The following is a 375-nucleotide window of genomic DNA, read 5'->3' on the forward strand; positions in this document are numbered from 1 at the left end:
CTGCTGAAGATATAATCAAAATCCAAAATTTCAAGCAATATAATAGGGACATTATTTTTTTTTAATCATATTTTTCCCAAAAGAACAGCCAATTAGACTTTTTACATTTCAAGTCTCTACTTACTGTACACAATTTCTACAACAAGTGCCCATCAAATTCAGTGTTGTTATGCATTTCAGTTCTCTGAAAACAGGTACTTTCTACCATTCATTTCAATGGCCAATAAAAAATTTAACTTTCTTTTGAATTACTATTTATGTAAAACTTAATTATGAGCTAACCATTATCATAAATAATTATTGCAGTTATTTCTACACTCTATATGAAGTTATCATTGTCACTACTATTTATTCCCTCAATGAATACATTTTCAG

The sequence above is a fragment of the Penaeus monodon genome, chromosome 19 (assembly GCF_015228065.2).
Source record: "Penaeus monodon isolate SGIC_2016 chromosome 19, NSTDA_Pmon_1, whole genome shotgun sequence".
Lineage (NCBI taxonomy): Eukaryota > Metazoa > Arthropoda > Malacostraca > Decapoda > Penaeidae > Penaeus > Penaeus monodon.